The sequence below is a fragment of the Callorhinus ursinus genome, unplaced genomic scaffold (assembly GCF_003265705.2).
Source record: "Callorhinus ursinus isolate GAN/ISIS: 27379988/994484 unplaced genomic scaffold, GSC_fseal_2.0 scaffold8, whole genome shotgun sequence".
Classification (NCBI taxonomy): domain Eukaryota; kingdom Metazoa; phylum Chordata; class Mammalia; order Carnivora; family Otariidae; genus Callorhinus; species Callorhinus ursinus.
The window spans coordinates 9,570,617-9,584,530 of NW_027397070.1; the positions used below are offsets into that span (position 1 = coordinate 9,570,617).

The 13,914-nt window shown below is 40.9% G+C and overlaps 1 long non-coding RNA gene across 3 annotated transcripts; it reads right to left on the minus strand.

Moving 5' to 3' along the window:
• Positions 1-253: 253 nt before the first annotated feature.
• LOC112821792 (uncharacterized) lies at positions 254-12,704 on the minus strand. Of its 3 annotated transcripts, none has more exons than XR_003207547.2 (4): positions 12,546-12,704; positions 10,159-10,253; positions 2,269-2,319; positions 254-582 (listed from the first exon to the last, which is right to left on the minus strand). It is a non-coding gene; the product is annotated as an uncharacterized lncRNA (long non-coding RNA). The 3 variants fall into 3 exon arrangements; XR_003207546.2 differs by having other exon boundaries at positions 10,155-10,253; XR_003207548.2 differs by lacking the exon at positions 2,269-2,319 and having other exon boundaries at positions 10,155-10,253.
• Between the last annotated feature and the right edge of the window lie 1,210 nt (positions 12,705-13,914).

A 13,914-nucleotide genomic window follows, 5' to 3' on the forward strand; every position in this document is an offset into this window, starting at 1 on the left:
TGAGAATGTAGCCCATGGCCATGTGTCGATCCTTACATGTATGTGACACCTTGTGGGTGTTTAGATAAATAATAAATACACCGATGTGCTTAAAAAATGAAAACAGACCCAGGCAATAGATAAATGTGCCTTTCTTTCTTCTAAATTTCCCCAGAGAAACTCCCTCCTCGTTCTGAATTTTATATGACAGAAAAACCATCTACAAACGCACTGGAAATATTGAAAATAATTTCACTGAGGTCTAATGGTCGGTGACAGCAACTGGGTCCCAATGGCTTTTTTCTGACCCGAGCTGGATTTAATTCTAGAACCCAGGTGGGGTACAAAGTAACCTTCTTTTCATTATTCTTGTTTTTACTGTGATTTTACAGTGGTTTCAGTGAAGAACAGACTGGGAGAAATCCTTAGGAGCTTATCATCAAAGTTGGGTATAGAAACATAGATGTAAGGTACCCGGCAAGAAGCCAATTGTCTAGAGAAGAGTGAGTCCCAGAGCTGCTGTTTTCGTGTTTCTTCCTTCCTCTGCCATTCTATAAGATCATTGCCTTCAATATTTTTCAGATCGGTCTTCTCAGGAGTGGTCTGGAAAATGAAAGAGCAGGGAGAACAAACTTTGCTAGAAGAAATTTAAGTGCACTGGGGGAGCAGAGCTGGGGCAGCTCTACCATGATCTTGGCGAAGAAGCATCATGTGATATTCAAGGCACCACTCAATTCTCCTGTCCACATCTATATGTGCCGTGGCCTTGGATTCCCATCAGAACCCACATGCTATGATGCCTGGAGATTGAGGAGATCCCCTACAGCCACCTCAGAGACAGCCTGTAGGTTGCCAGATTGGGACCCCTGCGACTCATGAAAATATTTACAGGCAGGGGCCAGCCCTACAGGAGCAAGGAGGACCTACCTATTTTACAGTTAGATCCTGCTCAGAAGTAGGATGAGGAGTTAATAACTCCCTTGTCCCTCCTTAAACCCTGATTCTCACGCAGGAGGCTGTTATCAAACCCACAGTCTATTTAAGAGAGTTCCCAGAGCAGATTAAAGAAAATCCATTACATACTGTTAGGAGGGAACATCCTAAAAGATTTTCACCAGAGGAGGAAGCGGTACAGGGTAAGCAAAGCCAAGAGAACAGCTGGAGGCCAAGATGGCAGGGCTTAAATGTTGAGTTAATAGTGACAGTATTAGATGGGATTATTCTGCAGATAGCAGCAGAATATCCACTGTTAAGAATATCTATTGTTTACTGAAGAAAACCTTGAGCTAGGCAGGTTTGGGTCAGCATCTTCACAATGAAAGGATAGAATCAGTCTGTGATTCTCTTGATCTTCCCCTCATGGTCACAAAATTGTTGCCATGACTCCAGGCATCATGACCTCATAAAGCCATTTTCAAAGGCAGCTAGCAGAAATATTTATCATAAGCCTTCTACTTTTTATTAATTATAATTGTAACTAAATTTTTTGAGCATTTACAGTATGTCAGGGGCTACCCTAAGTACTTTATATATGTTGACTCATTTAATTCTACAGCAGATAAGAAAAACCAAAGCCCAGAGAGTATAATTAACTTTATCAGGGATTCACAGACAAGAACTGGAAGAGCTGGGACTCAAACTCTGGCATTTTGCCTCCAGAGCCCTTGCAGTGCCATACCACCTCTCAAATAGGGAAGAAGCGATTTCCCAGAAGCCCCCCACCCCCACCCCCCAACAGACTTTGCCTTAGGCTTTATAGTTTAAACCTGGGTTATGTGACCACTCTGGCTGCAAGGGAGCAGGGAATAGGAACATCTGCCTATTTCAACCTATAGAAAGATGGGGGCTGTGAAGGTCAGTTGAGTAGCCAACCCACAGTGTCTGCCACAGTTACAAAAGAAACAATGGCCTTTGCCATAGGGGAAGGTTCTGGGGCACTAAGGGCTTAAATGAAAGTCTGGGGTCACAGGGCTTTTTGGCTTACTGCCACGGGGTGGAGCGGTGCGGGGTGGGGGGGGAAGCTTCTGCTCAAGAACAGCCAGAAATAGCGAAAACACCAGCAGCCAACAATCTTCTCTCTCAGCCACTCACTGGAGTGTCTGTGCATAAGCAGTTCTTAATAAATTATTCATCCTAGTTTAATGGGGAAGAAATCACATGCAACAGGTGTGGTTCTTCCTGTTTGTTGAATGGCTTTAAAACAAGCTTTCAGACGCTGGTCACCTCGGGGCTAGTAGCAGGAGGACAAATCAGCTAGATTTTAAGCTAATTACCCAAATGCTACAATACCTGTCAAATGGGGACATTTTGTTCCAGGATCAGTGCTCATAGACTAGAACTCTGGAAAGGAGAGGAGAGTATTACATAAACAATTTGCTTTACATATACACTGAAAAAGCTTCTCGGAAGCAAGACATGGTCACATTCCAAATGTTATTGTACCTATTGTAGAATCTCATTTTAATAAGCTTGAAGAGACTTCCAAATTGCTACATTAGATCCAAATCTCATTAAACTTGAAGCCTATTGTTACAATATACTAAAATATACTGTATTGTTTCCTGGGTTTAAAATTCACTTGTACAAAGCAAATGTTAGGTGCACAATTTATTTGCAAATGACATGTGTGGGAGGGAGGAAGGGGTGGGTGCCAAAGGATGGGCCTGCCTTGTGCCAACGCATTAGGGCCAGAGAAGGTAAATGATGCTGCATCCTTCTGCAATGACTGTAGTTGAATGTAGCACAATATCTTAATGAAATATGACATGTTTTTCAAATGTTAGGTGGATATGTTTTGCAATTTTGTAAATTGCATAGTTGTTTGTTTTTACCCCAATTCCTCTGTCTCTTTTTTTGTCAGGAACTCACTGTATTGGTACTAACAGCTAAGGAATGCTGTAAAATGAACAGGGTTTTGAATTGTCGTTGTCTATTCAGAAAATAATTAAAGGTTCACTAAAGACAGTCTGTAACCAGAAGATGCATGGAGCTCCAGAGCAAACCTACCCAGATCTGCTGCTTCCTCTCCCTGGCCTTGGAGCGAGCCATCACTTCTACTGTCCCTAATCTCTTTGAGCTTCAGCTTCCTTATCTGCAAAATAGGGAACTTGATTCTTGTGATCTCTTTTGATGTTGCGAAGTTCTGAAATTCTATGATTCTACACACCCTTGATCAGGATTTAACACAATCCCCAGATCTGATAAATATCACTAAGTCACAACCCACACGCTTTCCTTATGCTGTTAAGAATATGTAACAAAGCAGACAAAACACTATATGAAAAGGAAATATCTTCATCCAAAAAAATAGATGATTAAAAGGATAAATATTTCTCAGTGCTTTGTCTGTCTAAGATTTTGTTCTTCCACATCATTTCTACACTGACAATGTTAATATGTAAAGCTCTCTCAAGGCATGGAAATAGCCTTGTTCACTTGGATGTTAAAATGGCATTTTCCCTACATTATGCTTTATGAATGGAAGGTTAATGAAATTGTGCATGTTTCAGTTTTCACTCTGCAGGTTATTTTGTAATAGGGATGAGACTGTTCTGCCTTTAGTTTGGTGTTTTATTAAATTAAATGTATTTCAAAGGAAGGGCCATTTTATTCCATTATTCTGCCTTATATTCACAAGCAAGAGGGCATGCTAACTCCTTCTCTCGTGGATGCTTTTAGAAGTCTCCTGTTTCCAGTGAATGTGATATAAGCCCATATTTTATGCACAGAATAAAAACTGAATTTTCTTTAAATCAAAAGTCTTTAAACTAAGTCAGGAGCTTCCTTTTGGATTCCTATGGTTTGCTCTCATCTCATCTTAAAAACAAAAAAAAGGCTTCAAGCATATCAATAGTTAACTCAATGGTTTTCAACTAGGGGGCTTAACATATCCCTTAACTCAGTGGTCTCAGCTGGAGGTTATTGGCATTGGATGGGACAATGTTCGGTTTCATGACTGACCCATGCATTGCAAGGTGTTTAACATTCGTGGCTCCCACCCACTAAATGCCGAGCACCCTCTGGTCGTCTGACCACTGTGACACTCATACCAGCCCCACACACGTTTCCAAATGCCAACTTCTCCACAAGAGTCCAAAGTGCAAGTGTCCCTCCGCAAAAAAAAAAAAAAAAAAAGGTCTAGTAATAAGAAATTAGTTTTCAAAAACTCAAAGAGGGTCTGTGTCCACATGTGGAGAAACGTGGCTTTTTCCTGTCTTCAGTTAACATACCTTGGTGGCTTCATTACTCCCCTGATGATGACACTTATATTAAGAGAAAACATGTAAGAAAGGACGTTTGAGGATCACATGACTTTTAAAAATAATCTGCTTTTCCTAGATTTTAAATAAGAATGGAAGCTTTCATTAGGTGACTTTATAGAAAACATAGATTTACTTCTCTTTCATACTATATAGAATAGACTAAGTGTGGTCCACCATAAAATGACCCTTGAGAAGTAAAGATCCTGTGTAAAAGGAAATACACAGGAGAGTGAGTACCTTTTGTTTTCATGCTCCAGATTCCTCTGCGGTATCAGGGTTTTGAATTCCAATAGAATTCAACAAACAGGCATTGAGTGCTAAATGAGACAGATGTTCTCTTGGGCCCTGGGAATGTAAAAGATGAGTAAGACATGTTCTCTGCTTTTGAGGCTCACAGCTATGTGCCTGGGAGACGAACTCTTGGATAACCAGGATGTAAAATAATAAACATCACCACAGAGGTATGTTTACATGCTACAGGAATCAGGTAAAGAGATAGCTGGTTTCACCTAGGCCTAGGAGGGTAGGGGGTAGGGAGGAGACAGATGGAGACTGGAGGATCCAGAAAAACACCTTGGAGAGAAGTTGGACCTTGAAGGATAAATCAGTATTTGCTAGGTGCTAACGGGGTAGGGAACGAAATTCCTAGCAGAGAACAGCGTATACATGGTCCAAAAGTGTGAAAGAGAATGGAGAAAATCCAGTGTGGTGGGTCACTGGCAGAAGGGTAGTAGAGGGGAAGGTAGAAGATAAGTCATGAGTGGCAGTGTCTAGAGGGCCTGGTATGCCAGGTGAAGAAGTTGGAGCTTACTTACAGATAGAAAGGAATCCATTTAGATTTTTAAGCAGGCAAAGTAGAATAATCAGATTTATATGGGGACAGGAACCCTGATGGCAGTATCGGAGATGGGTAAATGTAGACAAACTTCAACCAGGGATACCAGTTAAATGAACTGACCTTAAAATGTCGCTTTTAAGCACTCATTTAGGGGCACCTGGGTGGCTCAGTCAGTTAAGTGTCTGCCTTCAGCTCAGGTCATGATCCTAGAGTCTGAGAATCGAGCCTCGAATCAGGCTCTCTGCTCAACGGGGAGTCTGCTTCTCCTTCTCCCTCTACTCCTCCCCCACTTGTGCTTGCTCTCGCTCTCTCTCTCTCTCTCTCTCTCTCTCTCTCTCTCGCCCACTCTCTCAAATAAATAAATTTTAAAAATGTCTTTAAGCACTCCTTCATAAGATTTGGGGAGCCAAGTTAATCCATAGCAAATTAAAGGCAGATAATATGTTTGAGGATTTTCACCAGGGGAAAAAAAAATTAATTGAAGTATAATAAAAAAAAAAGTAAAAAAATAATTCATTTCAGGTAAACAGTGTAATGATTTAACAATTCCACATATTACTCAATGCTGATCACAATAAGTGTATGCTCTTAATCCCCTTCATCTATTTCACTCATCCTCTCACCCACCTCCCCTCTGACAACCACCAGTTTGTTCTCTGTATTTTTGTTTGTCTCTTTTTTCTTTGTTTGTTCATTCTTTTTTTGTTTCTTAAATTCCACATATGAGTGAAATCATATGATATTTGTCCTTCTCTGTCTGATTTATTTCACTTAGCATTATACTCTTTAGGTCCACCGATGTTGTTGCAAATGGCAAGATCACATTCCTTTTTTATGGCTGAGTAATATTCCATTGGGTATAAGTACCACTTCTTTATCCATTCATCTATGAATGGACACTTGGGCTGCTTCCTTGTTCTGGCTATTCTAAATAATACTGCAATAAACATAGAGGCGCGTGTGTATTTTCAAATTAATGTCTTCATTTTCTTTGGGTAAATACCCAGTAGTGCAATTGCTGGATTGTAGGGTAGTTCTATTTTTAACTTTTTGAGGAACATCCATACTGTTTTCCAGACTGGCTGCACCAGTTTGCTTTCCCACCAACAGTGTATGAGGGTTCTCCTTTCTCCATATCCTCGCCAACACCTGTTGCTTCTTGTGTTGTTGATTTTAGCCATTCTGACAGGTATGAGGTGATGTCTTACTGTGATTTGGATTTGCATTTCCCTGATGATGAGTGATGTTGAGCATCTTTTCGTGTATCTGTTGGCCATCTGGATGTCTTCTTTGGAGAAATGTCTATTCGTGTCTTGTGCCCATTTTTAAATTAGGTTATTTGTTTTTTGGCTGTTGAGTTGTCTAAGTTCCTTATATATTTTGGGTACTGATCCTTTATTGGATATATCATTTGCAAATATCTTCTTCCATTGCATAGGTTGTCTTTTTGTTTTCTTGATGGCTTCCTTCACTGTGCAAAAGCTTTTTATTTTGGTGTGGTCTCAATAGATTAATTTTGCTTTTGTTTCCCTTGCCTGGAGAGAAATATCTAGAAAATGTTTCTAGGCTGATGTCAAAGAAATTACTATTCACCACTGTAAATTTTAATGCTTTTCCCTATTCCTGATATTCTGAGTGCCAGCTCCAACTACTATTCCTTTCTAAACAAGGAAGCATGAAACATTTTTTTGTACCAGATCACCATGTTTGTATGATATATTCCTACTACCAGAGGCACAGTTGATTGAGCCAGAGATTCACAGTAGGCACAAAATCAGCCATCAAAAGCCTAGGTGGATTGGCTCTGGGTTGTGGCCAGTGACAGGTGCCCTTTATTGGATAAGGACTATCTAACAATCGGATCCTCTCAGGGTGTCTGAGCACAAGACATAGACAGAGACTTACAGAAAATATAATGGCAAAGAAGCCATGATACACAGAGAAAAGCTCAGAGAAGAAACAAGGAGGGGCTGAGATGGGCAGAGTGGTCAGACAGAGCGGCAGAAAAAGAGATGATGAACCAGCAAAGAGCTGACTCCTGTGGGTGGGGCAGCCAGTGTTCGTCTTGAGCGGTACTCCTAAGCTTCCAGGTCTATTGTTCCACAAGTGAAGCCCTTCTCTTCACATGTGCAATGTTCTCATGCTAAGAAGCTGGCTGTATGGTTGCTCAGATTTTTTCCTGCCTTTTTTTATGCCCTGTATCTCTTAGAAAATAAATTCAAATTAGGTGAGATAACTTTTATATGTTTCTGTTTCTTGCAAACTATAGAAAACTCACTGAGTGAGATGGTGGCATTTCTTCATAGTTAATGATAAAAACACCATTTGCTGAGTGCTCATTATGTGCCGGGCACACTCATTAAGAGTTGTATATACATGATCTCAGTTCAATCCCATGGCGACTCTGAGAGACAGATTCTTCCATTATCCTCATTTTACAGATGAGGAAGAGGTCTCAGAGAAGTGAAATAACATGCCCACATGCACAGCTAGCTAGTGGCAGAACCAGGGTCTGGATCCAGACTCATTGGACCCTAGAACTGGCATTCTTGACAATTGTACTGCTGTGGTAGAGATGGCCAGTTGCTCTGCCCAACTCATGCTCCACCTTCCATAGAACAGTTGTTGCTGAGAAGTCACTGCCCTAGCTGGTCACTACATTTCCCAACCTCCTTGCTTCTAGGGGAAGCCATGGGACCAATTTTTGCCAGTGGAATACGAGCTTTGGTTTTCCGTGAGCAGGGTCCCCTCTGCATACTCTTCTTCTGCCAGCTGAATGCAGATGACAGGGACAAGGCTTCAGAGAACAACAGAGCCACAACGTGGAAGAGCCCATGTCCCTGAGTCATAACACAGAAGAAAATTAATTGCTGAAGAGAACACCTGCACTGTATTATTACATGAGCGGGAAATAAACTGAGATGCTTGGGTCTTTGTTTCCACAGTCTAATACAGCTGTGTTGCCGCCCTATCTTGCCTTGGATATAAAGAGCAGAATGAGAAGCTTAAAGCTTGAACCTCTCATGCCCTGGTAGGTTACCCAATGTTGTTAAAGGACTGTGGTAACTATCTCAATTTCACTCTTTCCCCACACCAACTATAGCTCCCTTGTTTTATTCAGCATAACAGAAAAACCAGAAGGTGTCACAAACACAGAATATGTTTGTAAACACATTGTTCTCATGCCTTCTCAAAATTCTTGAAAATTCAGGAGGAAAAAAACAGCAGAGCTTTGAGCCTAGTAGCACCTCTCCTCTGCTAGCGGCCTCCATTCTAGTCCAACTTCTGTTTAGATTTCACTTCCTATTTTACGCCTCCACCTGCTGAATCGCAGCCACCTTTGGTGTGAAACCCAGCACCTGTTTAATGGGCTCGTGAGAGATGACACAGCTGTTTTCAGTAGTAAGCAAAAGCGTAACACACCTGGGAAAAGACAGACTGTAAAGGACAAAAGCTAGGAATTTGAAGAGTTGCCTATACTGCTACTCACTTGTGGACTATGCCACTGATGTGGGCAACTGGGGTCCATCCCACAGGGCCCCTAAAGGGAGACACATAGAATGCACCTGGAATTATCTGCCTTAGGGACAGAAGGAGAAAGCATTTACCCAAGAGTAACCATTCCTATTGGTCAAGAGTTACCCTGTGGGTGGGTAAGACCCCCACACTTCCAGGTTTCGCATTCATAAGGACCAGTTCTAGGAGGTATACCATGCTCAGGTATCAAAGAGGCCCCATTAAAAGGAGGAGAGGATAGGAGAAGGGGTTCCAGCAGTGTCTGATAGAGACCTTAATGCTGGGAAATGCAGGTGGGTCTTGAATCCATATCTTCTGGTACAATGTCACTGCCCACATGCCCCTGCTCACTTGGCCTGGGGGAAAGAATGCAGGCCTGAGATTTGGAATATTTCCCTCTAATTCTGGAATTGCTGCTACTGGCTACTTGACCCAGGCAAATCATTTAACTTCTGGACCTCAGTTTCCTTATTTCTAACATAGGCATACCAGACTAACTCATTATTTCCCAACATGTGTCCATTGGTAATGTTGCAGAATGTTATTTAACAGGTAGAGCTGGGAAGAAAAGGTTTTCTGCCCAAACAAGATGGTAAATGGAACTAATGAAGTTATACAGGTTTCTTCACTAACGGCTCTCTCAGAGTCTTTATAATATATATTACACAAGGTCCTTTATTTGAAAAAATATCTCACAGAAGTAGGTTTTTATTCTAATATCTATTGAGCACTTACTGTCTGCCAGGAATCATGCCAAGAATTTATCATGTTTTTTAAAATTCATTTATTTTTTGAAATATTTTATTTATTTGAGAGAGAGAGAGCACAAGCGGCAGGGGGAGGGTGGGCAGAGGGAGAGGGAGAAGTAGGGTCCCAGCTGAGCAACGAGTCCGGCGCAGGACTCAATCCCAAGACCCGACTCAGATCATGATCTGAGCCGAAGGCAGACGCCCAACCGACTAAGCCACCCAGGTGCCCAAAATTCATTCATTCATTTATTTTTTTAAAAGATTTTATTTATTTATTTGACAGAGAGAGACACAGCGAGAGAGGGAACACAAGCAGGGGGAGTGGGAGAGGGAGAAGCAGGCTTCCTGAGGAGCAGGGAGCCTGACGTGGGGCTCGATCCCAATGACCTGAGCCGAAGGCAGACGCTTAACGACTGAGCCACCCAGGCGCCCCCATTTATTCTGTAAAAACATTTGTTGAGCTCCTGCTATGTGTACTACATGGTTCCTGGCACTGGATATACCTCCATGAATAAGACAAAGTCCTGATTTTTACTTGGAGGTAAGACAGAAGAAAGGCAATAAACAAATACATGAACAAAAAAATTGACATGCATCATTTCATCTTATTCTCACAACCACCAGTGAGACAGGAACTTGTAAAATTATGCCTATCTTATAAATAATAAGACTGAGGATTTGCGAGGGTAACATTTAAAATCATAGAGGTAGAAAGGACAGAACTAGGACTGTATCTGCATTAAAATCTGCTTGAACTATGTTGACATCAGGTGCGCAGCATTGAAATACTCGGTGTCCTGGGACTCTTACCTACTTTGCCATGGGTCCATGTTCAGCTCATGCCCATAACTGCTATGATCTCAACCACTCTGCTCTATTGTCTCTTCCACCATCCTGAAGGTCAGTGCCCTGCAAAACACCAGTTTGAGAGACAACACACCAGATAGTCTGGAGGAAGGATCTTCCAGCCCTAATGAGACAAGCGCCAGCAAAAGATTTTGCTCAAACACACGGCAGAGATTCTGAATTCAAATGATTGAGAAGTGACAGTATTGCAAAGTACTGCATAAGGTATCGGGAGTTATGCCTTTCAACAACTCTGAATAGGCTTGCATTATTCTCTTCTTACCATAATAATTAAATTTTTTCTCTACAAAAAGTAAATGATGTTGTGAAAGTTCTTGCAACTTTAATAATCTAAGGAGTGACTTATCAGTGATAAGCTGATTTAAAAAGCATATACTTTATCTTGACAACTTCCTTTGAAGAAAATAAAAAATCCAGGGCCTGATTTTAATGATCCTTCGGTCTGTGATATCACTATCAGAAATAATAAAGTAGGGAAAGGAGGATTATACTTTCTGTGTATGGTCTATTGAAATGGTCAGAATGGTTGAATATTAGAAATAAGAAATATCCTTTGAAAGTATGAACTATTTGTATGTAGATAACATTTTCTTAAGTGCTTTGCTATTTTTACCATTGAAAGACTTCTCTTAAAACTTCATCTAGATCTAATCTGACTAAAACTTCCCAGTCGAAAGGAATTTGAGTTATAGTTCACATAAAATCTCCACAGTAGATGGATACATCTCTCTCTCTCTCTCTCGCTCTCTCTCTCTCTCACACACACACACACACATGCACGCACGCACACGCACACGCGCAATATTATCTTCAGACAACAAAGTAATGGGATTTGAAAAATGGAAAAAAACAAAAACAAAACAGATTGCTTTTTTGGTAAATTTTCACAGTAAAGGGTCACAAACAATTACAACAACACAAGGTAATCTTAAAAAGGTGGGATCTCAATCATCTGAAGCCTTTAGAACCACATCCCCACTGGCGTTGGGATCTAGGAAAAAATATCAGAAAATTATAGCAGAATAGTGCCTTTTACTTCCACTGACATTCAGTGGGGTCATGCTCTTTAGGTGTACACTAGAGAAAGGAAAGAGTAGAGAAAAAGGAGCAAGAGTGTCAATGTGTTGACCATTCACCATAGACCATGTGTTGTTATTGTTTTTAATATGTCCCTTAATAGGGCTGAAGCAAGAATCATGTATCTTTGATTTCTGACTGAGATGCAAGTAAAGGTGACTTGAAATGTGTTGGAAGCTGTGCTAGGATAATATTAAAAGCCCTAACACTTATAGGACTCATCATTAACCCCTAAGGCAAGCCTCAAAAACTTCTCTACAAGAAAATATGGTCACCTGTGAACAACCTCTTTTCAATAACCAAGGTTTCATCAAACATGGAATAATTTTATAATATTCAAGTAGATGATCAAGGGAAATGCATTTTCTGTTCTAAACAAGTCATAACGGAAAACTAATTGCAGATGATTGTAAAAAGAAAAGGGCAGGGCATATGGGTAGTGGGATATAGAAAAACACATTACGAAGCAAAGGCCATCTCATTAGGTCTTTGAAATTATTGATTCAGGATTCCTGGGCCCTGGTTAAGAGGAAGTAAATGTTAAGCTATAATTCTCATCGTGCACAAGGAGGAGGCCATTTGCTACCTATACAAGAATTCTTTGGATACTCATGTAAAGGTGGAAGGGAGAGAACAAACGCTTGCAAAAGAAACTTTTCCTGTCCTAGTAGAATAAAATCAGAACTGTAGCTGCTTTTTAGCAATTACTGGGATAGTAAAGGTCTGGTGTTCTATTTCAGAGGGGATTTGGTGCAATTACACCCCCTACACTTTGATCACTTTTATCCTTTCTACCTTGCTGTCACCAAGTTTAGCCCCCACCCCCGCCCCAGGGTCAAAAGCCTACCCCTAGTCTGAGATAGCCTACTCTTTCATCAGGATGACACAAACAGAACACCTCCCACTCTACAAGCCTATAAAGGTGATCATTAAAAGGAACTACCCATAATAGGTGCAGGTGGCTAATTTTTCCCTTTATTAATCCATCAAACATATTGAGGAATTCTCATGTCTTTACCAGGCCTTGGGAACACCAAAGTGAATTATTCCTTGTCTTCTTTGTAGAGCTTTCAGTCTAAGTAAGTGACAGATAAAGTCAGAGTAAACCACAATATGGTAGTTAATGGGGCAGATACAAAGTCAGGGAGCACAGAGAATCGATGTTTAAGAAGACCTTGGGAGGTCTGAAAGTTTCCCCAAGTTGCCAAGCAATAATGACTATGAAAAGATTTAAGTAAAAAAAATTTTTTTATGTACCTTGTTCTCTTGGTGTCCAAACATACAGATCTCCTTTTGGAAGTCTACTATACTTCTTTTCCCTGAACGCTGCCAGCTCTTGTGGTGGGTTGGATGACTGGCCCCGAGGACCTATATATTGGTGGCTTATTATGGAATGAATGTTTGTGTCTCCTCAAAATTCATATGTTGGAGCCACATCCCACATTGTGATGGTATTAGGAGGTGGGGCCTTTGGAAGGTTATTTGGTTTAGATGAGGTCATAAGGATGGAGCCTACAGAAATGGGGTTAGTGCCCTTATATGAGTCACAAGAGAGATTATTTCCTCTCTTAAGTTTTCTGCCATGTGAGGATACCACAAGAAATTAGTAGTCTGCAACACAGAAGAGAGCTTTCAACCAAACCTGCCCATGCTGGCACCTTGATAATTGACTTGCAGCTTCAGAACTATGAGAAATAAATTTCAGTTTTTTACCAGCCAGCCAGTCTATGGTATTTTGTTTTAGGAGCCCGATCTAAGACACGGTCTCTTGCTTACCTTCACTTAGTCTTACAGGTCACATTGGTTACATGCTGTCTGAATCTTTTTCCAGGCTTGTTACAAAGGCACTGCTGGGCACAGATCCAACTGAGGAGCTTGGCCTTCGTTATTGTCTTTTAACCAAAGCACAATGTCAGCTTTGTCTCTTTTATTATGCTGATAGCCAGCACTAATCAAATTTAACATTTTTGTCTTTCTATTCATTTTCTATAGTTATTATTCCTCTGATACTTCATTACCTACTTCCTCAGAAGAAATAGTTTTTATTCAAGGTGGCAGGGGTGGTGGTGGAGAAGAAGCTGATTGCAAAAGATTTATCCAAGCAGAAATTCACATAAAATCAGTTAATATCAATTCAACAAAAACTGAAGTGTCATTTTGTGCCAAGTAGAGGCAGTTTAAATTTGGGGTGTATAGGGCACCTGGGTGGCTCAGTCGGTTAAGCGATTGCCTTCGGCTCAGGTCATGATCCTGGAGTCCCGGGATCGAGTCCCACATCAGGCTCCCTGCTCGGCGGGGAGCCTGCTTCTCCTTCTGACCCTCCCCCCCTCGTGCTCTCTCTCATTCTCTCTCTCAAATAAATAAATAAAATCTTTAAAAAAAATTGGGGGTGTATAAACTGACATATATGCAAATAAATGAGTGGATGCAGCGCAATCTACAGATTTAATGCAATCCCTATCAAAATGCCAACAGCATTTTTCACAGAACTAGAACAATCCTAAAATTTGTATGGGACCACAAAAGACCCTGAATATCCAAAGCAATCTTGAAAAAGAAAAAACTGAAAGTATCACAATTCCAGACCTCAAGTTATATTACAGAGCTGTAGTAATCAAAACAGTAT